General features: G+C 47.6%; 13 non-coding genes and 3 pseudogenes across 13 annotated transcripts; all 16 read left to right on the forward strand.

The window, feature by feature from the left end:
• Positions 1–615: 615 nt before the first annotated feature.
• On the forward strand, positions 616–842 carry LOC138517633 (U2 spliceosomal RNA; annotated as a pseudogene).
• A 630-nt stretch (positions 843–1,472) lies between these two features.
• Positions 1,473–1,663, forward strand: LOC138517514 (U2 spliceosomal RNA). The gene has a single exon (XR_011282690.1). It is a non-coding gene; the product is annotated as a U2 spliceosomal RNA (small nuclear RNA).
• Positions 1,664–2,293: 630 nt separating this feature from the next.
• On the forward strand, positions 2,294–2,484 carry LOC138517469 (U2 spliceosomal RNA). The gene has a single exon (XR_011282651.1). It is a non-coding gene; the product is annotated as a U2 spliceosomal RNA (small nuclear RNA).
• A 639-nt stretch (positions 2,485–3,123) lies between these two features.
• On the forward strand, positions 3,124–3,314 carry LOC138517515 (U2 spliceosomal RNA). The gene has a single exon (XR_011282691.1). It is a non-coding gene; the product is annotated as a U2 spliceosomal RNA (small nuclear RNA).
• A 6,025-nt stretch (positions 3,315–9,339) lies between these two features.
• Positions 9,340–9,510, forward strand: LOC138517637 (U2 spliceosomal RNA; annotated as a pseudogene).
• A 640-nt stretch (positions 9,511–10,150) lies between these two features.
• LOC138517516 (U2 spliceosomal RNA) lies at positions 10,151–10,341 on the forward strand. The gene has a single exon (XR_011282692.1). It is a non-coding gene; the product is annotated as a U2 spliceosomal RNA (small nuclear RNA).
• Positions 10,342–10,979: 638 nt separating this feature from the next.
• Positions 10,980–11,170, forward strand: LOC138517489 (U2 spliceosomal RNA). Its single transcript, XR_011282669.1, has one exon. It is a non-coding gene; the product is annotated as a U2 spliceosomal RNA (small nuclear RNA).
• Positions 11,171–11,796: 626 nt separating this feature from the next.
• On the forward strand, positions 11,797–11,987 carry LOC138517470 (U2 spliceosomal RNA). Its single transcript, XR_011282652.1, has one exon. It is a non-coding gene; the product is annotated as a U2 spliceosomal RNA (small nuclear RNA).
• Positions 11,988–12,629: 642 nt separating this feature from the next.
• On the forward strand, positions 12,630–12,820 carry LOC138517471 (U2 spliceosomal RNA). The gene has a single exon (XR_011282653.1). It is a non-coding gene; the product is annotated as a U2 spliceosomal RNA (small nuclear RNA).
• Positions 12,821–15,668: 2,848 nt separating this feature from the next.
• On the forward strand, positions 15,669–15,839 carry LOC138517627 (U2 spliceosomal RNA; annotated as a pseudogene).
• A 638-nt stretch (positions 15,840–16,477) lies between these two features.
• LOC138517472 (U2 spliceosomal RNA) lies at positions 16,478–16,668 on the forward strand. Its single transcript, XR_011282654.1, has one exon. It is a non-coding gene; the product is annotated as a U2 spliceosomal RNA (small nuclear RNA).
• Positions 16,669–17,315: 647 nt separating this feature from the next.
• LOC138517490 (U2 spliceosomal RNA) lies at positions 17,316–17,506 on the forward strand. The gene has a single exon (XR_011282670.1). It is a non-coding gene; the product is annotated as a U2 spliceosomal RNA (small nuclear RNA).
• A 626-nt stretch (positions 17,507–18,132) lies between these two features.
• Positions 18,133–18,323, forward strand: LOC138517474 (U2 spliceosomal RNA). The gene has a single exon (XR_011282655.1). It is a non-coding gene; the product is annotated as a U2 spliceosomal RNA (small nuclear RNA).
• A 642-nt stretch (positions 18,324–18,965) lies between these two features.
• Positions 18,966–19,156, forward strand: LOC138517476 (U2 spliceosomal RNA). The gene has a single exon (XR_011282657.1). It is a non-coding gene; the product is annotated as a U2 spliceosomal RNA (small nuclear RNA).
• A 642-nt stretch (positions 19,157–19,798) lies between these two features.
• Positions 19,799–19,989, forward strand: LOC138517491 (U2 spliceosomal RNA). Its single transcript, XR_011282671.1, has one exon. It is a non-coding gene; the product is annotated as a U2 spliceosomal RNA (small nuclear RNA).
• A 626-nt stretch (positions 19,990–20,615) lies between these two features.
• LOC138517477 (U2 spliceosomal RNA) lies at positions 20,616–20,806 on the forward strand. Its single transcript, XR_011282658.1, has one exon. It is a non-coding gene; the product is annotated as a U2 spliceosomal RNA (small nuclear RNA).
• Positions 20,807–26,573: the final 5,767 nt, after the last annotated feature.

The following is a 26,573-nucleotide window of genomic DNA, read 5'->3' on the forward strand; positions in this document are numbered from 1 at the left end:
TATAAATTGGCTGATATTAATGAATGCACTCCCCTTGAGGGATTTTATGCATCGGAGGCAAATGTCCAGAACGGCTGTGTGCCCGAGAGAGGGTTGTGTACAGACAGAGTCTATTTATCATTTTTTGTGGCAATGTCAGTATGCAACTTGTGTATGGGAGTTTTTTCAACCCCTGATTTTTGCAGTGACTGGAGTAAGAAACATTACTTATGACATGGTATTATTGGGATATCAATGGAAGAAAGAAGAATTGAATAATAGGCTTTTGTTTCAGATTGGTTCATCTATAAAGGAAGCATTATGGAAATCGAGGAGTTTGTTGGTCATACAACATGCTCAGATTTCTCCTCAAGAATGTGTTAAGTTGGCTTTGAGCTGTCTATATATATATTATTGCCTGGATGTTAAAAGACAGGGAGAAGTACAAGCCCAATTTATGTGGCAGCAGAAAAATTGGAGGCTTTTAACATCCTAGATTTTGGTTTCTTGAACCTCTAAAATTGAGGAGAAGTGAACAAATTAGAAATGTAGTTGTACGTTTTTTATTTGGCTTTTTTTGATTTGACATTTTTTTTGATTTGGTCTATTTTTCCTTTTTTTTTTCCTGATTTGTAAATAATTGGAGGTTTGGGACGGTTAAAGGGGTAATGAGGAGACAAGAGAAAAAAAAAAAAAAAAAAAAAAAAAAATCTGTTCTTATCAGTTTAATATCTGATACATCCTCTATCTGGGGACCATATATTAAATTGATTTTTGGAACAGGGAGATGGAATGGGAGCTTGCTCTGTCCACTCCACGCATCAACCTGGTATTGCAGTACCTCCAGGACTGGTGCACTTCCCCACTTGGGGAAAACAATGCTGTGAAAAAAAAAGACTGAGCAATTCTGGAAACTTGTGCACTTTGCAATCTTTTTGGGTTGAACTCGGATGCATTTTCTTCATTGTCTTGGAAAAGGTGCTGTCGTGTCTGTCACAGGAGAAAAAAAGTCTGCCCCTTTGCTCGCTTTTCACGGGAGCTGCAAAGCAAAGGTGCCAGCCAGCCAGCCAGCCAGCCAGCCAGACTCGGCCTGCAGCAGCAGCCCCACAAGGAGGAGATGGGGGACACTGTCCTTGCCCTGCCTCACCCCTGAAAGGCCCCGAACGGCCAAGCCTTATCTGAGGGGGACGCACTTGGGGGAACATCCCCTGGGCAGCTGAGGGTGACTTTCGCCGCTAGGTGACGGGGCCAGTGCCAGGCCGAGGCTGCAGCTTGGCTGGGCAGAGCTCTGCAGCCTGTGCCTGGCCGCCTCGGCCCTGGCGCTCTGGGACCCTTGGAAATCTGGGGGCGGAGCCATGCAAAATATCGCCGGGCATGCTGGTCATGCAAATGCTATTCCTGGCCGAGGAGTCTGGGGTTCTGCAGCAGAGCGTTGCTCCGAGTCAGCAGGGTAGCTGCCGAGCAGCAGTCTTTCCGGTGAACCCTTTGTGGGCATCGCTTCTCGGCCTTTTGGCTAAGATCAAGTGTAGTTTCTTTTTTTATCAGTTTAATATCTGATACGTCCTCTATCTGGGGACCATATATTAAATTGATTTTTGGAACAGGGAGATGGAATGGGAGCTTGCTCTGTCCACTCCACGCATCAACCTGGTATTGCAGTACCTCCAGGACTGGTGCACTTCCCCACTTGGGGAAAACAATGCTGTGAAAAAAAAAGACTGAGCAATTCTGGAAACTTGTGCACTTTGCAATCTTTTTGGGTTGAACTCGGATGCATTTTCTTCATTGTCTTGGAAAAGGTGCTGTCGTGTCTGTCACAGGAGAAAAAAAGTCTGCCCCTTTGCTCGCTTTTCACGGGAGCTGCAAAGCAAAGGTGCCAGCCAGCCAGCCAGCCAGCCAGCCAGACTCGGCCTGCAGCAGCAGCCCCACAAGGAGGAGATGGGGGACACTGTCCTTGCCCTGCCTCACCCCTGAAAGGCCCCGAACGGCCAAGCCTTATCTGAGGGGGACGCACTTGGGGGAACATCCCCTGGGCAGCTGAGGGTGACTTTCGCCGCTAGGTGACGGGGCCAGTGCCAGGCCGAGGCTGCAGCTTGGCTGGGCAGAGCTCTGCAGCCTGTGCCTGGCCGCCTCGGCCCTGGCGCTCTGGGACCCTTGGAAATCTGGGGGCGGAGCCATGCAAAATATCGCCGGGCATGCTGGTCATGCAAATGATATTCCTGGCCGAGGAGTCTGGGGTTCTGCAGCAGAGCGTTGCTCCGAGTCAGCAGGGTAGCTGCCGAGCAGCAGTCTTTCCGGTGAACCCTTTGTGGGCATCGCTTCTCGGCCTTTTGGCTAAGATCAAGTGTAGTATCTGTTCTTATCAGTTTAATATCTGATACGTCCTCTATCTGGGGACCATATATTAAATTGATTTTTGGAACAGGGAGATGGAATGGGAGCTTGCTCTGTCCACTCCACGCATCAACCTGGTATTGCAGTACCTCCAGGACTGGTGCACTTCCCCACTTGGGGAAAACAATGCTGTGAAAAAAAAAGACTGAGCAATTCTGGAAACTTGTGCACTTTGCAATCTTTTTGGGTTGAACTCGGATGCATTTTCTTCATTGTCTTGGAAAAGGTGCTGTCGTGTCTGTCACAGGAGAAAAAAAGTCTGCCCCTTTGCTCGCTTTTCACGGGAGCTGCAAAGCAAAGGTGCCAGCGTGCCAGCCAGCCAGCCAGCCAGCCAGCCAGACTCGGCCTGCAGCAGCAGCCCCACAAGGAGGAGATGGGGGGACACTGTCCTTGCCCTGCCTCACCCCTGAAAGGCCCCGAACGGCCAAGCCTTATCTGAGGGGGACGCACTTGGGGGAACATCCCCTGGGCAGCTGAGGGTGACTTTCGCCGCTAGGTGACGGGGCCAGTGCCAGGCCGAGGCTGCAGCTTGGCTGGGCAGAGCTCTGCAGCCTGTGCCTGGCCGCCTCGGCCCTGGCGCTCTGGGACCCTTGGAAATCTGGGGGCGGAGCCATGCAAAATATCGCCGGGCATGCTGGTCATGCAAATGCTATTCCTGGCCGAGGAGTCTGGGGTTCTGCAGCAGAGCGTTGCTCCGAGTCAGCAGGGTAGCTGCCGAGCAGCAGTCTTTCCGGTGAACCCTTTGTGGGCATCGCTTCTCGGCCTTTTGGCTAAGATCAAGTGTAGTTTCTTTTTTTATCAGTTTAATATCTGATACGTCCTCTATCTGGGGACCATATATTAAATTGATTTTTGGAACAGGGAGATGGAATGGGAGCTTGCTCTGTCCACTCCACGCATCAACCTGGTATTGCAGTACCTCCAGGACTGGTGCACTTCCCCACTTGGGGAAAACAATGCTGTGAAAAAAAAAGACTGAGCAATTCTGGAAACTTGTGCACTTTGCAATCTTTTTGGGTTGAACTCGGATGCATTTTCTTCATTGTCTTGGAAAAGGTGCTGTCGTGTCTGTCACAGGAGAAAAAAAGTCTGCGCCTTTGCTCGCTTTTCACGGGAGCTGCAAAGCAAAGGTGCCAGCCAGCCAGCCAGCCAGCCAGCCAGCCAGACTCGGCCTGCAGCAGCAGCCCCACAAGGAGGAGATGGGGGACACTGTCCTTGCCCTGCCTCACCCCTGAAAGGCCCCGAACGGCCCCGAACGGCCAAGCCTTATCTGAGGGGGACGCACTTGGGGGAACATCCCCTGGGCAGCTGAGGGTGACTTTCGCCGCTAGGTGACGGGGCCAGTGCCAGGCCGAGGCTGCAGCTTGGCTGGGCAGAGCTCTGCAGCCTGTGCCTGGCCGCCTCGGCCCTGGCGCTCTGGGACCCTTGGAAATCTGGGGGCGGAGCCATGCAAAATATCGCCGGGCATGCTGGTCATGCAAATGATATTCCTGGCCGAGGAGTCTGGGGTTCTGCAGCAGAGCGTTGCTCCGAGTCAGCAGGGTAGCTGCCGAGCAGCAGTCTTTCCGGTGAACCCTTTGTGGGCATCGCTTCTCGGCCTTTTGGCCTAGATCAAGTGCAGAGAGTCACTTGTTTTGTCTGGCTTGTCCGGCACAGGTAGACTTTTCTTTGCAGCTGATGCCCCCGGACCTTTTTGGGTCTGGGGGTGGGCTACTGATCTAGCTTAAGAGGACTGGAATCTTTCGTCACCCTGCTATTGGAGAGGTTCTGCTTTTTGTGCAAGCGGCAGTCACCCTCTCTCCCTGAGGTGGAGAGGGGGTGGCTTTACGGAGATACGGGATTTTTGGACTCGTGGAAAGAAGTATGGCGACGTTGTCCAGTATGGCGGAGTCTTCTAGAAACATACCACCAGCAACGGAACTAAGGTATTCAATTCGGATTACGGTTCAGCAAGGTTTCGAGAAGGAAAAAGATTTTGACTTTGTTGTCAAAAAAGTACTGTTTGAAGTATTACAGGTCGATAAAGGAAGTTTGTTTTGTATGCAGGAACATCGTACTGTTTTTACGTATGATATCACCTTTAAAGATGAACAGTCGTCATTGAATGCATATGAAGTTTATAGAATGGAGAAGGAGAAGAACAAAATTTTGGAGGGTGTTGCGGTCACATTGTGTTATATTCGTCAGAGGATTCCGCTAACGGTTCATATGTATAACCCTTTTGTTTCGGTTGATGTTATCAAGAATTGGCTTTCGAATTATTGCGAGGAAATCAAAGGTGGACATGAGATGAGAAACAAATATGACATCTTTAATGGGAATCGAAGGTTTGTGGTAGTATTGAAAAAGGATCCAGAGCGAATGGGGGGAGTATGTCACCCTCCGAGTATGTTCAAAATCCACGACCATAGTGGGTATTTGTACTACCCTAATCAGCCTACTTTTTGTAGGTTCTGTAGAATTTTTGGGCACACCAAACAGGAGTGTCCGAGAGATAAATGTAGAAATTGCGGAAGTAAGAGCCATAAAAAAGCAGACTGTGATAGTCCACTAAAATGTGAGGGTTGTAGTTTGCTGGGACATATAGTAGATAATTGTCCGAATACTCCAAAGACATATGCCCAGGCAGTGGTTGGTGAGATTACAGTCGAAGTGGTAGCTGAAACTAATAAAAAAAAAGTTATATTGGAGGAAGTGAGAGAGTATTTGTGTAGTATACCAAGTAGAATGGCATATAATATATATGGTTCAGATCTGGAATATAAGAATTGGATTAGCGGTTTCATACAAGATTGTGAAGCGAGAGAAAATGTGGAAAATGCTGCCGATTTGATTTTGGAATTTAAAAAGAAATGGGGGATGTGTTCCCGAGAAATGGATGAAACTGTTACAATGGAAGAGGTCCAGAGTGGAATAGAAAATGTTGGTGTATTGGGTAAAGAGGTGGATTTGAAGGACAAAGGAGTAATGGTGAAAAGTCAGTCGGATAGAGAAAGAGCAACGATTGACCAAATGAATAAGTGTACAGGACCAGAGATCAGAAGCTGGAGAAACCAAGTGCAAAAAAATACAACTCAGAATAAAAGAGACAAAGAAAGGAGTGAATCGCAGGAATCTTCTTTTTGCCAGGAATTAGAAATGCCGAATAAATATGGAGCCCTGTCTGAAGGTTTTGTGGACCCAGTAGAGGTTCAATTTACTCAGAAATCGGATGTTTTGGAAGATACGGATGGTGAAAGTGTGGAAACTGATGTAGACATAAGAGGGATTTCGCGTCATAAACAAACGAAGAATAAGGACCGTAGTCGGTCCAAACGAAGATAAGTGAGAATATATGATTTGATGGAGCCTCTTTATAATACCACTTTGAGAGTGGCAACATTGAATGTAAGAGGAATTAATAGTAGTTCAAAGAGGACAGCACTGTTTGCATTTTTAGCGTCAATTTCATGTGACATTTTTTGTTTGCAAGAATGCGTTATGAATTGGGATGGGTCGAATCTGAAGTGGTGTGCAGAGTGGACTAATGGCATGTCGGTGTGGTCTGGAGCTAATGATGATAGGAATGCGGGTACGGCAGTTTTATTCAATTCACATCTGATGATGAATGTAAAACATGTTGAGTTGATTCCAGGACGTATTTTACAAATATCCTTTGATTGGCAGAATGTTGAACATAAATTGTTGAGCATATATGCTAATGCAAAGGTAAAAGAGAGGTGTGCCTTGTTTAGGAACCTACGGTCTTTTTGTGTGGGAAATACTCCTTTGATAGTAGCAGGTGATTTTAATTGTATATTACATCCTGCGGATAGAAAAAGAGATGGAAGAATGGTGAGTGTTGAAAACAAAGATACGTCGTCCAAATTGTTGAAGGATTTAGTGGAGGATTTGCATCTTATAGATACGCATGCGGTATGTGATGGTACAGAGAAAAGGTTTACATATAGGGGAAATAATGGGTTGGTATCATCCAGAATTGATTTTATTTTTGTATCAAGAATCTTTGCAATAAGCGATACTGATGTTATTCCTACGCTATTTTCTGACCATCATTTGGTACTTTCGACGGTTAGATTGTTGTCATATACACCGAGAGGGAGGAATTTGTGGAAGCTAAATGTGCAATTGTTGGAGAATGAAGACACGTGTTTTAGTTTTAGGAGATTGTTGGAAAAATGGGTGTTACAGTATAAGTCTTACTCCTCTTTAATAGAATGGTGGGAAGTGGTGAAATTTAATACGAAGAAGTTTTTTATTAAAAGTGGTCAGGAATTGGTCAGGAAAAAGAATTCTGATTATAGGATGTTAGTAGGCTCACAGCAGACTTTGTATAAATTACAAGATATGGGTGTGGACGTACGGGAGGATTTAGACATTGTGAAAAGGGAAATTCAGAAATGGATGCAGGAGAAGGAGAGGACGATTATATTCAATTCAAGAGTGAAGCATTTCGAGGAAGGTGAGAAATGTACTAGATTTTTCTTTAAATCATTGTGTTCTCATAGAAGGAGTTCGGAAGAATTTAATAATACAAAAGGAGTAGTGGGAGATGAATTGAATAACAGTTTGCATATTGCACAGGAGTTTTTTTATTGAATTGTATTCTGAGAAGGCATTGGATGTGGAACAAGAAGAAAGTTTTTGTGCGCCTATACAAGATTTATTAGAAGCAGAACAAAAAGAAAAAATGGTAGAATCTTTTTCGTTAGAGGAGGTAAGTGTAGCAGTGATGTCGGCTGCACGGGGAAAATCCCCGGGTAGCGATGGATTACCTAGTGAATGGTATATGAAATTTTGGGATATTTTGGGACCTGTATTGGTGGATGTGATAGATGAGTGTTTTAGTACGGGAAATTTGAGTCCTAGTATGAAAAAGGGCATAATAACCCTTATATATAAAAAAGGGGATAAAGAAGATATAAAAAATTGGAGGCCAATTACGTTGTTGAATGTTGACTATAAAATTTTAGCGAAAGTGATTGCAAATCGGCTGAGGGTGGTGATAAAGGATTTGGTGCATGTTGATCAAACATGTGCCGTTCCAGGAAGACGCATACACGAGAGTTTGTTGATTATTAGGGATTCGGTAAGTGCAGCAAAAGAAAGGGGAACATCGTTAGGCGTTTTGAATTTGGATTTTGAGAAGGCTTATGATAGAGTATCACATGGTTTTATGTTGAGAGTTTTAGGAAGAATGGGATGTCCGAGTCTTTTTTTACGTTATATTTCAATTTTGTATAAAGGGGCTTTCAGTCAAATTCGGTTAAAAGGTGTTTTATCTGAAAGGATACCGATTTTGTCGGGAGTACGTCAGGGATGTCCATTGTCGGCTCTGATCTATGTGTGTGCGATTGAGCCTTTGCATATGAGTTTACGAGATCATGGGGGAATAGTAGGTGCTTCAGTTCCAGGAACAAGAAGACAGGTGAAATCTATTGGTTACATGGATGATGTGTCAATTCTGTGTGGAGATGCCCAGTCGGTAGTGCAAGCGGTATCCCAAACAGAACGTTTTTGTCAAGCAGCAGGTTTTAAATTAAATAAAAGTAAGTGTACTTTGTTCACTGTGGGTGAATGGGATAATTTGTATTATTGTCCGGTCAGTAGAGCACGAGAGAGTGTGAAAGTATTGGGAATAGTTTTTAATAAATGTATGGATGGGATAGAACAATGGGATGAGGTAACTAAACAAGTAGAGAGTAAAGTAAGTTATTGGCAGTTAAGGAGTTTGACAATTACAGGAAAGATTATGTTAATGAAAGCTGTTTTATTACCTATTTTACTTTTCTTAGCATTGGTTTTTCCACCCACAAAGTATCAAGTAGTGCGATTACAGCGTTTATTCTTTTTATTTTTATGGGGCTCCAAGATGGATAAGGTTCGAAGAAATGTAATGTATAAACCCCAGGTTTTGGGAGGCAGAGGAGTTCCGAATTTAGAATTATTTTTGGCTGGGCATTATATAGCGTTTTGTGTAAATACAGTGAAACATTCAAAGTCATTGGCGGCCTTCTTTGTAAGATATGCGGTAGCAAATGTGTTGGATCGATTTCACATTATACAGAAAAGTAATTTATTGCCAAAAGCGTGGATATTACCTGTTTTTTATCAATGTTTTCAGTGGTTTTTGCCTTTAGTGAATCCAGTGGAATTGTTGTATGAGGAGAGGATAGATCCCGGGAAAATTTTGAAAACGTTACAACAAAGAGAATTACCTGAACCAGTGGGTAATTTGAGTGGGCCAAGACTGTTAAGGGTATGGAATTTTTTTTCGAGTACTAAAGCCACAAATAGACAAAAAGATATAAATTGGCTGATATTAATGAATGCACTCCCCTTGAGGGATTTTATGCAACGGCTGTGTGCCCGAGAGAGGGTTGTGTACAGACAGAGTCTATTTATCATTTTTTGTGGCAATGTCAGTATGCAACTTGTGTATGGGAGTTTTTTCAACCCCTGATTTTTGCAGTGACTGGAGTAAGAAACATTACTTATGACATGGTATTATTGGGATATCAATGGAAGAAAGAAGAATTGAATAATAGGCTTTTGTTTCAGATTGGTTCATCTATAAAGGAAGCATTATGGAAATCGAGGAGTTTGTTGGTCATACAACATGCTCAGATTTCTCCTCAAGAATGTGTTAAGTTGGCTTTGAGCTGTCTATATATATATTATTGCCTGGATGTTAAAAGACAGGGAGAAGTACAAGCCCAATTTATGTGGCAGCAGAAAAATTGGAGGCTTTTAACATCCTAGATTTTGGTTTCTTGAACCTCTAAAATTGAGGAGAAGTGAACAAATTAGAAATGTAGTTGTACGTTTTTTATTTGGCTTTTTTTGATTTGACATTTTTTTTGATTTGGTCTATTTTTCCTTTTTTTTTCCTGATTTGTAAATAATTGGAGGTTTGGGACGGTTAAAGGGGTGATGAGGAGACAAGAGAAAAAAAAAAAAAAAAAAAAAAAAAAAAAAAAAAAATCTGTTCTTATCAGTTTAATATCTGATACATCCTCTATCTGGGGACCATATATTAAATTGATTTTTGGAACAGGGAGATGGAATGGGAGCTTGCTCTGTCCACTCCACGCATCAACCTGGTATTGCAGTACCTCCAGGACTGGTGCACTTCCCCACTTGGGGAAAACAATGCTGTGAAAAAAAAAGACTGAGCAATTCTGAGCAATTCTGGAAACTTGTGCACTTTGCAATCTTTTTGGGTTGAACTCGGATGCATTTTCTTCATTGTCTTGGAAAAGGTGCTGTCGTGTCTGTCACAGGAGAAAAAAAGTCTGCCCCTTTGCTCGCTTTTCACGGGAGCTGCAAAGCAAAGGTGCCAGCCAGCCAGCCAGCCAGCCAGCCAGACTCGGCCTGCAGCAGCAGCCCCACAAGGAGGAGATGGGGGACACTGTCCTTGCCCTGCCTCACCCCTGAAAGGCCCCGAACGGCCAAGCCTTATCTGAGGGGGACGCACTTGGGGGAACATCCCCTGGGCAGCTGAGGGTGACTTTCGCCGCTAGGTGACGGGGCCAGTGCCAGGCCGAGGCTGCAGCTTGGCTGGGCAGAGCTCTGCAGCCTGTGCCTGGCCGCCTCGGCCCTGGCGCTCTGGGACCCTTGGAAATCTGGGGGCGGAGCCATGCAAAATATCGCCGGGCATGCTGGTCATGCAAATGCTATTCCTGGCCGAGGAGTCTGGGGTTCTGCAGCAGAGCGTTGCTCCGAGTCAGCAGGGTAGCTGCCGAGCAGCAGTCTTTCCGGTGAACCCTTTGTGGGCATCGCTTCTCGGCCTTTTGGCTAAGATCAAGTGTAGTTTCTTTTGTTATCAGTTTAATATCTGATACGTCCTCTATCTGGGGACCATATATTAAATTGATTTTTGGAACAGGGAGATGGAATGGGAGCTTGCTCTGTCCACTCCACGCATCAACCTGGTATTGCAGTACCTCCAGGACTGGTGCACTTCCCCACTTGGGGAAAACAATGCTGTGAAAAAAAAAGACTGAGCAATTCTGGAAACTTGTGCACTTTGCAATCTTTTTGGGTTGAACTCGGATGCATTTTCTTCATTGTCTTGGAAAAGGTGCTGTCGTGTCTGTCACAGGAGAAAAAAAGTCTGCGCCTTTGCTCGCTTTTCACGGGAGCTGCAAAGCAAAGGTGCCAGCCAGCCAGCCAGCCAGCCAGCCAGCCAGCCAGACTCGGCCTGCAGCAGCAGCCCCACAAGGAGGAGATGGGGGACACTGTCCTTGCCCTGCCTCACCCCTGAAAGGCCCCGAACGGCCAAGCCTTATCTGAGGGGGACGCACTTGGGGGAACATCCCCTGGGCAGCTGAGGGTGACTTTCGCCGCTAGGTGACGGGGCCAGTGCCAGGCCGAGGCTGCAGCTTGGCTGGGCAGAGCTCTGCAGCCTGTGCCTGGCCGCCTCGGCCCTGGCGCTCTGGGACCCTTGGAAATCTGGGGGCGGAGCCATGCAAAATATCGCCGGGCATGCTGGTCATGCAAATGCTATTCCTGGCCGAGGAGTCTGGGGTTCTGCAGCAGAGCCTTGCTCCGAGTCAGCAGGGTAGCTGCCGAGCAGCAGTCTTTCCGGTGAACCCTTTGTGGGCATCGCTTCTCGGCCTTTTGGCTAAGATCAAGTGTAGTATCTGTTTTTATCAGTTTAATATCTGATACGTCCTCTATCTGGGGACCATATATTAAATTGATTTTTGGAACAGGGAGATGGAATGGGAGCTTGCTCTGTCCACTCCACGCATCAACCTGGTATTGCAGTACCTCCAGGACTGGTGCACTTCCCCACTTGGCGAAAACAATGCTGTGAAAAAAAAAGACTGAGCAATTCTGGAAACTTGTGCACTTTGCAATCTTTTTGGGTTGAACTCGGATGCATTTTCTTCATTGTCTTGGAAAAGGTGCTGTCGTGTCTGTCACAGGAGAAAAAAAGTCTGCCCCTTTGCTCGCTTTTCACGGGAGCTGCAAAGCAAAGGTGCCAGCCAGCCAGCCAGCCAGCCAGACTCGGCCTGCAGCAGCAGCCCCACAAGGAGGAGATGGGGGACACTGTCCTTGCCCTGCCTCACCCCTGAAAGGCCCCGAACGGCCAAGCCTTATCTGAGGGGGACGCACTTGGGGGAACATCCCCTGGGCAGCTGAGGGTGACTTTCGCCGCTAGGTGACGGGGCCAGTGCCAGGCCGAGGCTGCAGCTTGGCTGGGCAGAGCTCTGCAGCCTGTGCCTGGCCGCCTCGGCCCTGGCGCTCTGGGACCCTTGGAAATCTGGGGGCGGAGCCATGCAAAATATCGCCGGGCATGCTGGTCATGCAAATGCTATTCCTGGCCGAGGAGTCTGGGGTTCTGCAGCAGAGCGTTGCTCCGAGTCAGCAGGGTAGCTGCCGAGCAGCAGCCTTTCCGGCGAGCCCTTTGTGGGCATCGCTTCTCGGCCTTTTGGCTAAGATCAAGTGTAGTATCTGTTCTTATCAGTTTAATATCTGATACGTCCTCTATCTGGGGACCATATATTAAATTGATTTTTGGAACAGGGAGATGGAATGGGAGCTTGCTCTGTCCACTCCACGCATCAACCTGGTATTGCAGTACCTCCAGGACTGGTGCACTTCCCCACTTGGGGAAAACAATGCTGTGAAAAAAAAAGACTGAGCAATTCTGGAAACTTGTGCACTTTGCAATCTTTTTGGGTTGAACTCGGATGCATTTTCTTCATTGTCTTGGAAAAGGTGCTGTCGTGTCTGTCACAGGAGAAAAAAAGTCTGCCCCTTTGCTCGCTTTTCATGGGAGCTGCAAAGCAAAGGTGCCAGCCAGCCAGCCAGCCAGCCAGCCAGCCAGCCAGCCAGACTCGGCCTGCAGCAGCAGCCCCACAAGGAGGAGATGGGGGACACTGTCCTTGCCCTGCCTCACCCCTGAAAGGCCCCGAACGGCCAAGCCTTATCTGAGGGGGACGCACTTGGGGGAACATCCCCTGGGCAGCTGAGGGTGACTTTCGCCGCTAGGTGACGGGGCCAGTGCCAGGCCGAGGCTGCAGCTTGGCTGGGCAGAGCTCTGCAGCCTGTGCCTGGCCGCCTCGGCCCTGGCGCTCTGGGACCCTTGGAAATCTGGGGGCGGAGCCATGCAAAATATCGCCGGGCATGCTGGTCATGCAAATGATATTCCTGGCCGAGGAGTCTGGGGTTCTGCAGCAGAACGTTGCTCCGAGTCAGCAGGGTAGCTGCCGAGCAGCAGTCTTTCCGGTGAACCCTTTGTGGGCATCGCTTCTCGGCCTTTTGGCTAAGATCAAGTGTAGTATCTGTTCTTATCAGTTTAATATCTGATACGTCCTCTATCTGGGGACCATATATTAAATTGATTTTTGGAACAGGGAGATGGAATGGGAGCTTGCTCTGTCCACTCCACGCATCAACCTGGTATTGCAGTACCTCCAGGACTGGTGCACTTCCCCACTTGGGGAAAACAATGCTGTGAAAAAAAAAGACTGAGCAATTCTGGAAACTTGTGCACTTTGCAATCTTTTTGGGTTGAACTCGGATGCATTTTCTTCATTGTCTTGGAAAAGGTGCTGTCGTGTCTGTCACAGGAGAAAAAAAGTCTGCCCCTTTGCTCGCTTTTCACGGGAGCTGCAAAGCAAAGGTGCCAGCCAGCCAGCCAGCCAGCCAGCCAGCCAGCCAGCCAGCCAGACTCGGCCTGCAGCAGCAGCCCCACAAGGAGGAGATGGGGGACACTGTCCTTGCCCTGCCTCACCCCTGAAAGGCCCCGAACGGCCAAGCCTTATCTGAGGGGGACGCACTTGGGGGAACATCCCCTGGGCAGCTGAGGGTGACTTTCGCCGCTAGGTGACGGGGCCAGTGCCAGGCCGAGGCTGCAGCTTGGCTGGGCAGAGCTCTGCAGCCTGTGCCTGGCCGCCTCGGCCCTGGCGCTCTGGGACCCTTGGAAATCTGGGGGCGGAGCCATGCAAAATATCGCCGGGCATGCTGGTCATGCAAATGCTATTCCTGGCCGAGGAGTCTGGGGTTCTGCAGCAGAGCGTTGCTCCGAGTCAGCAGGGTAGCTGCCGAGCAGCAGCCTTTCCGGCGAGCCCTTTGTGGGCATCGCTTCTCGGCCTTTTGGCTAAGATCAAGTGTCGAGATTCGCCTTCGTTGTCTGGCTTGCCCAGTCCAAGGTTGACTCTCTTTACAGCTGGCCTCCCTGACCTTCGGGTCGGGGAGTGGGCTACTGATCATGTCTGAAGGGCTGGAGAAGCTTTCGTTTGATTGACGTGGGACCGGGCTTTTTTCGTGCGGAGAGAAGACAGTCGCCCTCCCTCCCTGAGGAGGAGGAGGAGGGGGGGTGGCTGACGTCACCATTTGAAGTTTCGTTTGGAATATTGGAGGAGTGCACGGCAGGCCAGTCTTTCGTCATGGCTGCTGCACCTTGGACCATACCGCCGGCGACGCAGATGAGAAATTCCATCCGGGTTACAGTTCAGCAAGATTTTCGGGAAGAAAAGGATTTTGACTATGTAGTCACAAAGGTACTTTTTGACGCACTTCAAACTGACAAAAGTAAAGTTTATTGTATGCAGGAGCATCGATTGGCTTGTATTTATGATTTCACCTTTACAGATGAAGCTTCCTCATTAGGTGCGTATGAAATGTATAGAGCAGGTAAAGATCAGAATGTTATCTTGGAAGGTATCTTGGTGGAGATTTGTTACCTTCGTCAAAAGGTTCCATTGACTGTACATATGTACAATCCGTTTGTATCAGCTGAGAAGATTAGGAATTGGCTCTTGAATTATTGTGAAGAAGTGAATGGGGGACAGGAGCAGAAGAATAAATTCGGATATTTTAATGGAAATCGGAGATTTGTGGTAGTGTTTAAGAAACAAGCTGAAGGTATTGGAGGTTTATGTCACCCCCCGGGGGTTTTTAGGATTCAAGAACAGAATGGGTATTTATATTACCCTAATCAACCTGTTTTTTGTAGGTTCTGTCGGAAGTTTGGACACATGAAACAAAGCTGTCCGAAGGATAAATGCTGGAATTGTGGCAAGCATGGTCATATATTCTCGGATTGTGACCAGATACTGCGGTGTACTTTTTGTGATTTGGAAGGACATATTGTTGAAAGGTGTCCTAGTGTATCACGCACGTATGCTCAAGTGGCTAGTAGAAGTGGTGTTCAGCAGGAGGTGTGTGTGGATACAACACGGGTGGAGGATGTGGAAAAATTTGAAGAGGCAGATGATGTTGAGTTTGTGGAGGAAATAGACAAAGTTACATGTGCTCAAGTAGCCAGTGGAAGTGGAATTAATCAGGAGGATGGTGGAGTCACAGCTTGCTTGGTGGTTGGAGAACAGGTGGAGGAAATGGTTACGGAGAAAGTTGGAAAGTTGTTAACAGATGATGAAGTTAGGGAAATGATGAAACAATGGCCGAAGAACTTTGGAGATGAGGGGATATTTTCTCCTGAGCGTGAAATATTGGTAGCAGAAGAGTATTTGTATATTCGGAGGGATTCTGACTGGGAGGCGGTTGATTTGGAAGAGCATCAAAGATTATTCAGGTCGTTTCGGGATCTCAGACGAGGGATGTTCGAGAAAGAAGATGCGACACAAGCTAGGGAGTCGGTGAAGAAGAAAAGTACTTTGATCCCTGAAGTGGGAGTTTCTTCGACTGAGCAAGGTTCAGGTTTATCCCCTTCTTTAACATCGCATGTTAAGAATCTTTTGCGAAAAGAAAGAGTGATTATTAAAGAAGCTGAAGGAATGGGGCATTTTAAGACGACTGACATTGAGGGGGTGGAGACGTCGAACAGTTATGGTGTTTTGCAGTCTGAATCAGACAGTGAGAAGAATAAGGAGGTGGGGATTCGGTTGTTGAAGAAGGGGACTGAACGAAAGTTGAGGAAACAGAGGTCTGAACGAAGTCGGTCAGCCATTAGAGATGGAAAAGCATCTTTCAAATAGTATCGAAATGAGGAAAGAAGATGTGAGAGGTAAAATGGAGGAAAAAAAAAAAAAGGAAAGGAAAAGGAAGAAAGAGAAAGGAAAAAGGGAAAAGAAGAAAAAAAAAAAAAAAAAAAAATTTGTGATAGGCTTTTGGACAAGTTTGGATTTTTTTGTTTGTTTTTTTTCTTTTTTTTTTTTTTTTTTTTTTTTTTTTTTTTTTTTGAATTGGTGTTTTTAATTTGAGGAATTTTTATTGGCTCTTATTGATTTGGAGTTTTTTTGATTGGCATTTTTTGTAAATTGGAGGATTGGGACGGTTAAAGGGGTGAAGAGGAGACCGTATAAAAAAAAAAAAAAAAAAAAAAAAAAAAAAAAAAATCTGTTCTTATCAGTTTAATATCTGATACGTCCTCTATCTGGGGACCATATATTAAATTGATTTTTGGAACAGGGAGATGGAATGGGAGCTTGCTCTGTCCACTCCACGCATCAACCTGGTATTGCAGTACCTCCAGGACTGGTGCACTTCCCCACTTGGGGAAAACAATGCTGTGAAAAAAAAAGACTGAGCAATTCTGGAAACTTGTGCACTTTGCAATCTTTTTGGGTTGAACTCGGATGCATTTTCTTCATTGTCTTGGAAAAGGTGCTGTCGTGTCTGTCACAGGAGAAAAAAAGTCTGCCCCTTTGCTCGCTTTTCACGGGAGCTGCAAAGCAAAGGTGCCAGCCAGCCAGCCAGCCAGCCAGCCAGCCAGCCAGACTCGGCCTGCAGCAGCAGCCCCACAAGGAGGAGATGGGGGACACTGTCCTTGCCCTGCCTCACCCCTGAAAGGCCCCGAACGGCCAAGCCTTATCTGAGGGGGACGCACTTGGGGGAACATCCCCTGGGCAGCTGAGGGTGACTTTCGCCGCTAGGTGACGGGGCCAGTGCCAGGCCGAGGCTGCAGCTTGGCTGGGCAGAGCTCTGCAGCCTGTGCCTGGCCGCCTCGGCCCTGGCGCTCTGGGACCCTTGGAAATCTGGGGGCGGAGCCATGCAAAATATCGCCGGGCATGCTGGTCATGCAAATGATATTCCTGGCCGAGGAGTCTGGGGTTCTGCAGCAGAACGTTGCTCCGAGTCAGCAGGGTAGCTGCCGAGCAGCAGTCTTTCCGGTGAACCCTTTGTGGGCATCGCTTCTCGGCCTTTTGGCTAAGATCAAGTGTAGTATCTGTTCTTATCAGTTTAATATCTGATACGTCCTCTATCTGGGGACCATATATTAAATTGATTTTTGGAACAGGGAGATGGAATGGGAGCTTGCTCTGTCCACTCCACGCATCAACCTGGTATTGCAGTACCTCCAGGACTGGTGCACTTCCCCACTTGGGGAAAACAATGCTGTGAAAAAAAAAAGACTGAGCAATTCTGGAAACTTGTGCACTTTGCAATCTTTTTGGGTTGAACTCGGATGCATTTTCTTCATTGTCTTGGAAAAGGTGCTGTCGTGTCTGTCACAGGAGAAAAAAAGTCTGCCCCTTTGCTCGCTTTTCACGGGAGCTGCAAAGCAAAGGTGCCAGCCAGCCAGCCAGCCAGCCAGCCAGCCAGCCAGCCAGCCAGACTCGGCCTGCAGCAGCAGCCCCACAAGGAGGAGATGGGGGACACTGTCCTTGCCCTGCCTCACCCCTGAAAGGCCCCGAACGGCCAAGCCTTATCTGAGGGGGACGCACTTGGGGGAACATCCCCTGGGCAGCTGAGGGTGACTTTCGCCGCTAGGTGACGGGGCCAGTGCCAGGCCGAGGCTGCAGCTTGGCTGGGCAGAGCTCTGCAGCCTGTGCCTGGCCGCCTCGGCCCTGGCGCTCTGGGACCCTTGGAAATCTGGGGGCGGAGCCATGCAAAATATCGCCGGGCATGCTGGTCATGCAAATGCTATTCCTGGCCGAGGAGTCTGGGGTTCTGCAGCAGAGCCTTGCTCCGAGTCAGCAGGGTAGCTGCCGAGCAGCAGTCTTTCCGGTGAACCCTTTGTGGGCATCGCTTCTCGGCCTTTTGGCTAAGATCAAGTGTAGTATCTGTTTTTATCAGTTTAATATCTGATACGTCCTCTATCTGGGGACCATATATTAAATTGATTTTTGGAACAGGGAGATGGAATGGGAGCTTGCTCTGTCCACTCCACGCATCAACCTGGTATTGCAGTACCTCCAGGACTGGTGCACTTCCCCACTTGGCGAAAACAATGCTGTGAAAAAAAAAGACTGAGCAATTCTGGAAACTTGTGCACTTTGCAATCTTTTTGGGTTGAACTCGGATGCATTTTCTTCATTGTCTTGGAAAAGGTGCTGTCGTGTCTGTCACAGGAGAAAAAAAGTCTGCCCCTTTGCTCGCTTTTCACGGGAGCTGCAAAGCAAAGGTGCCAGCCAGCCAGCCAGCCAGCCAGACTCGGCCTGCAGCAGCAGCCCCACAAGGAGGAGATGGGGGACACTGTCCTTGCCCTGCCTCACCCCTGAAAGGCCCCGAACGGCCAAGCCTTATCTGAGGGGGACGCACTTGGGGGAACATCCCCTGGGCAGCTGAGGGTGACTTTCGCCGCTAGGTGACGGGGCCAGTGCCAGGCCGAGGCTGCAGCTTGGCTGGGCAGAGCTCTGCAGCCTGTGCCTGGCCGCCTCGGCCCTGGCGCTCTGGGACCCTTGGAAATCTGGGGGCGGAGCCATGCAAAATATCGCCGGGCATGCTGGTCATGCAAATGCTATTCCTGGCCGAGGAGTCTGGGGTTCTGCAGCAGAGCGTTGCTCCGAGTCAGCAGGGTAGCTGCCGAGCAGCAGCCTTTCCGGCGAGCCCTTTGTGGGCATCGCTTCTCGGCCTTTTGGCTAAGATCAAGTGTAGTATCTGTTCTTATCAGTTTAATATCTGATACGTCCTCTATCTGGGGACCATATATTAAATTGATTTTTGGAACAGGGAGATGGAATGGGAGCTTGCTCTGTCCACTCCACGCATCAACCTGGTATTGCAGTACCTCCAGGACTGGTGCACTTCCCCACTTGGGGAAAACAATGCTGTGAAAAAAAAAGACTGAGCAATTCTGGAAACTTGTGCACTTTGCAATCTTTTTGGGTTGAACTCGGATGCATTTTCTTCATTGTCTTGGAAAAGGTGCTGTCGTGTCTGTCACAGGAGAAAAAAAGTCTGCCCCTTTGCTCGCTTTTCACGGGAGCTGCAAAGCAAAGGTGCCAGCCAGCCAGCCAGCCAGCCAGCCAGCTAGCCAGCCAGACTCGGCCTGCAGCAGCAGCCCCACAAGGAGGAGATGGGGGACACTGTCCTTGCCCTGCCTCACCCCTGAAAGGCCCCGAACGGCCAAGCCTTATCTGAGGGGGACGCACTTGGGGGAACATCCCCTGGGCAGCTGAGGGTGACTTTCGCCGCTAGGTGACGGGGCCAGTGCCAGGCCGAGGCTGCAGCTTGGCTGGGCAGAGCTCTGCAGCCTGTGCCTGGCCGCCTCGGCCCTGGCGCTCTGGGACCCTTGGAAATCTGGGGGCGGAGCCATGCAAAATATCGCCGGGCATGCTGGTCATGCAAATGATATTCCTGGCCGAGGAGTCTGGGGTTCTGCAGCAGAGCGTTGCTCCGAGTCAGCAGGGTAGCTGCCGAGCAGCAGTCTTTCCGGTGAACCCTTTGTGGGCATCGCTTCTCGGCCTTTTGGCTAAGATCAAGTGTAGTATCTGTTCTTATCAGTTTAATATCTGATACGTCCTCTATCTGGGGACCATATATTAAATTGATTTTTGGAACAGGGAGATGGAATGGGAGCTTGCTCTGTCCACTCCACGCATCAACCTGGTATTGCAGTACCTCCAGGACTGGTGCACTTCCCCACTTGGGGAAAACAATGCTGTGAAAAAAAAAGACTGAGCAATTCTGGAAACTTGTGCACTTTGCAATCTTTTTGGGTTGAACTCGGATGCATTTTCTTCATTGTCTTGGAAAAGGTGCTGTCGTGTCTGTCACAGGAGAAAAAAAGTCTGCCCCTTTGCTCGCTTTTCACGGGAGCTGCAAAGCAAAGGTGCCAGCCAGCCAGCCAGCCAGCCAGCCAGCCAGCCAGCCAGACTCGGCCTGCAGCAGCAGCCCCACAAGGAGGAGATGGGGGACACTGTCCTTGCCCTGCCTCACCCCTGAAAGGCCCCGAACGGCCAAGCCTTATCTGAGGGGGACGCACTTGGGGGAACATCCCCTGGGCAGCTGAGGGTGACTTTCGCCGCTAGGTGACGGGGCCAGTGCCAGGCCGAGGCTGCAGCTTGGCTGGGCAGAGCTCTGCAGCCTGTGCCTGGCCGCCTCGGCCCTGGCGCTCTGGGACCCTTGGAAATCTGGGGGCGGAGCCATGCAAAATATCGCCGGGCATGCTGGTCATGCAAATGCTATTCCTGGCCGAGGAGTCTGGGGTTCTGCAGCAGAGCCTTGCTCCGAGTCAGCAGGGTAGCTGCCGAGCAGCAGTCTTTCCGGTGAACCCTTTGTGGGCATCGCTTCTCGGCCTTTTGGCTAAGATCAAGTGTAGTATCTGTTTTTATCAGTTTAATATCTGATACGTCCTCTATCTGGGGACCATATATTAAATTGATTTTTGGAACAGGGAGATGGAATGGGAGCTTGCTCTGTCCACTCCACGCATCAACCTGGTATTGCAGTACCTCCAGGACTGGTGCACTTCCCCACTTGGCGAAAACAATGCTGTGAAAAAAAAAGACTGAGCAATTCTGGAAACTTGTGCACTTTGCAATCTTTTTGGGTTGAACTCGGATGCATTTTCTTCATTGTCTTGGAAAAGGTGCTGTCGTGTCTGTCACAGGAGAAAAAAAGTCTGCCCCTTTGCTCGCTTTTCACGGGAGCTGCAAAGCAAAGGTGCCAGCCAGCCAGCCAGCCAGCCAGACTCGGCCTGCAGCAGCAGCCCCACAAGGAGGAGATGGGGGACACTGTCCTTGCCCTGCCTCACCCCTGAAAGGCCCCGAACGGCCAAGCCTTATCTGAGGGGGACGCACTTGGGGGAACATCCCCTGGGCAGCTGAGGGTGACTTTCGCCGCTAGGTGACGGGGCCAGTGCCAGGCCGAGGCTGCAGCTTGGCTGGGCAGAGCTCTGCAGCCTGTGCCTGGCCGCCTCGGCCCTGGCGCTCTGGGACCCTTGGAAATCTGGGGGCGGAGCCATGCAAAATATCGCCGGGCATGCTGGTCATGCAAATGCTATTCCTGGCCGAGGAGTCTGGGGTTCTGCAGCAGAGCGTTGCTCCGAGTCAGCAGGGTAGCTGCCGAGCAGCAGCCTTTCCGGCGAGCCCTTTGTGGGCATCGCTTCTCGGCCTTTTGGCTAAGATCAAGTGTAGTATCTGTTCTTATCAGTTTAATATCTGATACGTCCTCTATCTGGGGACCATATATTAAATTGATTTTTGGAACAGGGAGATGGAATGGGAGCTTGCTCTGTCCACTCCACGCATCAACCTGGTATTGCAGTACCTCCAGGACTGGTGCACTTCCCCACTTGGGGAAAACAATGCTGTGAAAAAAAAAGACTGAGCAATTCTGGAAACTTGTGCACTTTGCAATCTTTTTGGGTTGAACTCGGATGCATTTTCTTCATTGTCTTGGAAAAGGTGCTGTCGTGTCTGTCACAGGAGAAAAAAAGTCTGCCCCTTTGCTCGCTTTTCACGGGAGCTGCAAAGCAAAGGTGCCAGCCAGCCAGCCAGCCAGCCAGCCAGCCAGCCAGCCAGACTCGGCCTGCAGCAGCAGCCCCACAAGGAGGAGATGGGGGACACTGTCCTTGCCCTGCCTCACCCCTGAAAGGCCCCGAACGGCCAAGCCTTATCTGAGGGGGACGCACTTGGGGGAACATCCCCTGGGCAGCTGAGGGTGACTTTCGCCGCTAGGTGACGGGGCCAGTGCCAGGCCGAGGCTGCAGCTTGGCTGGGCAGAGCTCTGCAGCCTGTGCCTGGCCGCCTCGGCCCTGGCGCTCTGGGACCCTTGGAAATCTGGGGGCGGAGCCATGCAAAATATCGCCGGGCATGCTGGTCATGCAAATGCTATTCCTGGCCGAGGAGTCTGGGGTTCTGCAGCAGAGCGTTGCTCCGAGTCAGCAGGGTAGCTGCCGAGCAGCAGTCTTTCCGGTGAACCCTTTGTGGGCATCGCTTCTCGGCCTTCTGGCCAAGATCAAGTGCAGAGCGTCTCCTGTTTGACTGGCTTGTCCGGCACAAGGGGGCTTCTCTTTGCAGCTGATCCCCCTGGGCTTTCGGGTCTGGGGGGGGGCTACTGATCTTTCTCAGAAGAACTGAGGGCTTTCGTCACCCTACTGTCGGAGAGGTTTTTGCTTCGAGTGAAGGAGGTGGTCGCCCTCTCTCCCAAAGGAGGGGAGGGGGGGGCTCTGCGAAGGTACGGGAGTTCGATTCGAGGAAAGGAGCACGGTGGTGTTGTCCAGTATGGCGGAAAATTCAAGAAGTATACCACCAGCTACGGAATTACGGTATTCGATCCGGATAACGGTTCAGCCTGGATTTGAGGGGGAAAAGGATTATGACTATGTCGTCAAAAAGGTACTTTTTGAAGCATTATCGGTTGATAAAGGAAAGTTATTTTGTATGCAAGAGCATCGCCATGTATTCACGTATATCACCTTTAAAGATGAACTGTCGTCATTGGAAGCATATGAAGTGTATAAGAAGGAAAAGAAAACAAACAAAGTTTTGGAAGGAGTTGTGGTTGAATTGTGTTTTCTTCGTCAGAGGATACCGTTAACGGTACACATGTATAACCCTTTTGTTTCAGCCGATGTTATTAAACATTGGCTTTCAAATTATTGTGAAGAAATTAGAGGCGGAAATGAGATGACAAACAGATTTGGAGTGTTCAATGGGAATCGGAGGTTCATGGTGGTGTTGAAAAAGGATTCAGAACGAGTGGGGGGAGTATATCACCCACCGAGTGTTTTTAAAATTCGTGAGAATAGTGGGTATTTATTTTATCCGAATCAGCCTATTTTTTGTAGGTTTTGTAGATGTTTTGGACACACCAAACAGGCGTGTCCAAGGGATAAATGTAAGACTTGTGGGAGCATGGACCATAAAACGACAAATTGTGATAGTACACCAAGATGTGTTGGTTGTGGCTTGCTGGGGCATGTGGTGGATAATTGTCCTGACATTCCAAAAACGTATGCTCAAGTCACTAAAGTGGTAACGGAAGAGAAGGATGGAGGATATATGGATGATGTGGACATTGAAGTTAAGGAGAAGGACATATTGGAGGATGTGAGAGAACGTTTATATAGTATGCCAACAGGTGTTCTAGGAAGTAATCTTAGTTCAGATCAGGAATTTGAGAAGGTGGTCAGTGGCTTCATGCAAGATTGTGAAGAGAGAGAGGATGTGGGAGCTGCTGATGATTTGATCTTGGAATTTAAACAGAAATGGGGGAGGTTTTTTCAAGGAGAGAGGAACGTTTTTCCAATGGATGTGGTCCAGAGTGGAATGGAAGAAGTGGGGGTTTTGGGTAAGGAGGTCGAAGTGGAAGACAATGGTGAAATAGGGACATTGAAAATTAGAAGTCAGTCGGAAAGAGAAAGAGCTACTATCGACCAGATGAATAAGTGTACGGGTCCGGAGGTAAAGGGCTGGACACAGGTAATGCAGAGTGGAGTAATTCGATGTGTAAAAGACAAAGAAGAGAAGAGAGAATTTCAAGAATCCTCGGTTTGTCAGGGGTTGGAGTTGGTAAATAGATATGGACTTTTGAGTGAACTTTCTGTGGACCCAGTGGAGGCTCATGGAGTTCAGTTAACAGATCGTGGAGAAGAGACAGATGGTGAAAGTAAGGAACCTGTTAGAGGAAACACGCGTAAAGGAGAGAGGAAGAAAACGGACCGTAGTCGGTCCGCACGAAGATGAGATTGAGAAAGTGTGATTTATGTAATATTGATTGATGGAGCCCCTGTATGATACCACATTGAGGGTGGCGACATTGAATGTACGAGGAATCAATAGTAGATCAAAAAGGGTGGCATTGTTTGCGTTTTTAGCGACTGTATCATGCGAAATTTTTTGTTTGCAGGAATGTGTGATGGATTGGGATGGGACTAATCAGAAGTGGTGCGCAGATTGGACCAACGGTATGTCTGTTTGGTCTGGAGCAAACGATGATAGAAATGCAGGTACTGCGGTTTTGTTCAATTCGCATTTGATGACAAATGTTAAGCAGGTTGAATTGATTCCAGGGCGCATTTTACAGGTATCTTTTGAATGGCAGCATGTTGAACACAAGTTGTTAAGTGTATATGCTAATGCAAAGGTAAAGGAGAGGTGTGTTTTGTTCAGAGACCTTCGGGCGTTTTGTGTGGGTAATGTTCCTTTGATATTGGCAGGTGATTTTAATTGTGTATTACATCCAGCAGACAGAAGGAGAAGTGGAAGGTCGGTGAGTGTTGAAATTAAGGATACGTCGTCCAAATTATTGAAAGAAGTGGTGGATGATTTGCATTTAGTAGATACGCATGCAGTAGGTGGAAATCCAGGAACACGGTTTACATATAGAGGGGATGATGGTTCAGTATCGTCTAGGATTGACTTTATTTTTGTTTCAAAAATTTTTGAGATATGCAAAACTGATATTATTCATACTATTTTTTCTGACCATCAATTGGTACTTTCTACGGTTCGGTTGGTATCATATACACCAAGAGGGAGGGGTATGTGGAAGTTAAATGTGAAATTGTTAGAAGATGAGGACACGTGTTCTCGTTTTTAGGGGGTTGTTGAAAATATGGGTGCTACAGTGTAAGGAGTACCCGTCTTTATTAGATTGGTGGGAAATGGTGAAATGTAACACGAGGAAGTTTTTTATTAAAAATGGGCAGGAAACAGTTAGGAAAAAAAATCTTGCCTACAGAATGCTGGTGGGTTCACAGCAGACGTTGTATAAATTGCAAGATATGGGTGTGGAGGTACGAGAAGATTTGGAAAAAATAAAATTGGAGATTCAGAAGTGGATGCAGGAACAAGGGAGGACGATTATTTTTAATTCAAGAGTGAAACATATAGAGGAAGATGAGAAATGTACTAGGTTTTTTTTTAGATCGTTGTATTCTCATAGAGAAAATACAGCTTTTTTTAGTAATACACAGGGGGTAGGGGGAGATGGTTTGAATGATAGTTTGCGTATTACTCAGGAGTTTTTTTCGGAATTATATTCGAAGAAGCTTGTGGATGTGGAACAGGAAGAAAGTTTTTGTGCACTTATTCGAGATGTGTTAGTGACAGAACAAAAGGAAGGAATGGTAGAACCCTTTTTGCTAGAAGAAGTAAGAGTCGCGGTGATGTCGGCAGCAAGGGGAAAGTCCCCGGGGAGTGATGGGTTACCAGTTGAATGGTACGTGAAATTTTGGGATGTATTGGGCCCGGTATTAGTGAGTGTGGTGGATGAGTGTTTTGATAAAGGTAATTTGTGTCCCAGTATGCAAAAAGGTATAATAACTTTGATATATAAGAAGGGAGACAGGAGTGATGTTAAAAATTGGAGGCCTATTACGTTGTTAAATGTAGATTATAAAATTCTAGCTAAAGTGGTTGCAAATCGTTTGAGAAGAGTGATTAAGGACTTGGTACATGTCGATCAGACATGTGCCGTTCCTGGTAGACGTATGCATGAGAGTTTATTGATTATTAGAGATTCGATAAGTGCAGCGAAAGAAAGGGGGACATCTCTGGGTGTTTTGAATTTAGATTTCGAAAAGGCCTATGATAGGGTTTCGCATGATTTTATGTTGAAGGTGTTAGGTAGAATGGGATGCCCGAATCGTTTTTTACGTTATGTTTCTGTTTTGTACAAAGGGGCAGTTAGTCAAGTTCGACTGAAGGGAGTTTTGTCTGGAAGGATACCGATTTTATCAGGAGTACGGCAGGGGTGTCCACTGTCGGCTCTGATTTATGTGTGTGTAATCGAGCCCTTACACATGAGTATACGAGGACATTTGGGTATAATAGGGGCTCCAGTTCCAGGTACTAGTAGGCAAGTGAAATCGATAGGCTACATGGATGATGTGACGATTTTGTGTAAAGATGCCCAGTCGGTGGTGCAAGCAGTATCCCACACAGAACGTTTTTGCCAAGCGGCGGGGTTTAAATTAAATAATCAAAAGTGTACTTTGTTTACTGTTGGAGGGTGGGATAATTTGTATTATTGTCCGGTTAGGAGAGAAAGAGAGGGGGTGAAAGTGTTAGGGGTGGATTTTGATAAATGTATGAACGGGGTAGAACAATGGGAGAAAGTTACAAAAATAGTAGAGAACAAAGTGAATTATTGGAAATTGAGAAGGTTGACGATTACAGGGAAGGTAATGCTTATGAAGGCTGTATTGTTGCCCATCTTACTTTTTTTAGCATTAGTTTTTCCACCCGCAAAACAACAAGTGGTACGAGTACAGCGTTTGTTTTTTTTGTTTTTATGGGGTTCCAAGATGGATAAAATACGAAGGGAGGTGATGTACAAACCTCAGACATTAGGAGGTAGAAGTGTTCCGAATTTAGAACTTTTTTTGGCTGGGCACTATGTAGGATTCTGTGTAAATACAGTAAAACATTCAAAGTCGTTGGCAGCTTGCTTTGTGAGATATGCAACGGCAAATGTGTTGGAGCGATTCCGGATTATCCCAAAAAGTAATTTGGTGTCAAAGGCATGGTCACTGCCGTTTTTTTATCAGTGTTTAAAGTGGTTTCTGCCTTTGATACAACCTTTAGAGTGTTTACAAGAAGAGAGAATGGATCCAGGGAAATGTTTGAAAATGTTGCAGCAACAGAAATTGCCTGAATCAGTGGGTAATTTGGGGGGGTTGAGATTATTGAGAGTATGGAATTTTTTTTCGAGTAGTGAAGTTACAAATGAACAAAAAGATATTAATTGGCTGGCATTAATGAATGTGCTCCCTGTAAGAGATTTTATGCATAAAAGACAAATGGCAAAGACGGCGGTGTGTCCGAGAATGGGTTGTGTACAGGCAGAGACCATTTACCATTTTTTTGTGGCGATGTGAATATGCGAATGATGTGTGGGAGTTATGTCAACCACTGGTTTTTGCGGTGACAGGGGTCAGAGATATTACCTATGATATGGTATTATTGGGTTTTCAATGGAAGAAAGAGGTGTTAAATAACAGACTTTTGTTTCAGATTGGTTCTTCTGTGAAAGAGGCTTTGTGGAAATCTAGAATATTATTGGTTATGCAACATGTTCATATTTCTCCCCAAGAATGTGTGAAAATGGCA

The sequence above is a fragment of the Ambystoma mexicanum genome, chromosome 6q (genome assembly GCF_040938575.1).
Source record: "Ambystoma mexicanum isolate Mex_15411 chromosome 6q, UKY_AmexF1_1, whole genome shotgun sequence".
In the NCBI taxonomy this organism is placed as follows: Eukaryota; Metazoa; Chordata; class Amphibia; order Caudata; family Ambystomatidae; genus Ambystoma; species Ambystoma mexicanum.